Source organism: Zosterops lateralis (assembly GCF_965231275.1).
Source record: "Zosterops lateralis genome assembly, chromosome: Z".
NCBI classification, from domain to species: Eukaryota; Metazoa; Chordata; class Aves; order Passeriformes; family Zosteropidae; genus Zosterops; species Zosterops lateralis.
This window is the reverse complement of record NC_139800.1, coordinates 37,511,652-37,512,331: the sequence shown is the minus strand read 5'-3', so window position 1 is coordinate 37,512,331 and position 680 is coordinate 37,511,652.

Below are 680 nucleotides of genomic sequence, written 5' to 3'. Positions count from 1 at the left end.
TTCTATACTGCTTTACTGGATTTTGTTAGTGCTAATTTCTAGTGGAAATTTTTTGGATTTTGCTTTAGATACTGTCTAGACAATGGTAACACAGACTGAAAACAGGGAAAGAAATCAATTTTCCTTAGCCACTGGGGTGAATGACAGTACCGTGTAATTATTAACAAACAAATCTTTTCTTCCTGGTGATGAATCAGATTTCCTATTTCAGTTGTATGTAATAGGAGAAAATACAACAAAGTACAGGACTCCATTCTTGTCATACTGCCGCTTTAAAGGAACGTCTCTTAAAACTGAGAAAATATGGATTTTTTTAAACTACTTCAGTATTGGACTGAATGTACAGAAATAGTCCCAACAATATAAAGCTCTTAAATGCAAAAAAATCTGAATAGAATTTAAGAAAACAAACAGGTTGGAAATAGGTTTTGAATAACAGTAAGTTTTGGATGTCCCATTCCCTGAAGTGTGTTCAAGGTTAGGTTGAACAGGGCTTTGAGCACCTTTGAGCACCAGTGGGACTGCCAAGACAGTACATAACAGATATTGAAGGGTTCCTTCTGACCCAAACCATTCTGTGATTCTAAAATTTTATGGTCTGTGTCTTGTTTATACCTACATGACTTTCAGCTGCAAAATGGAGATGCCAATGTGTGCAACTACCACAGAAAAAGCTCCTC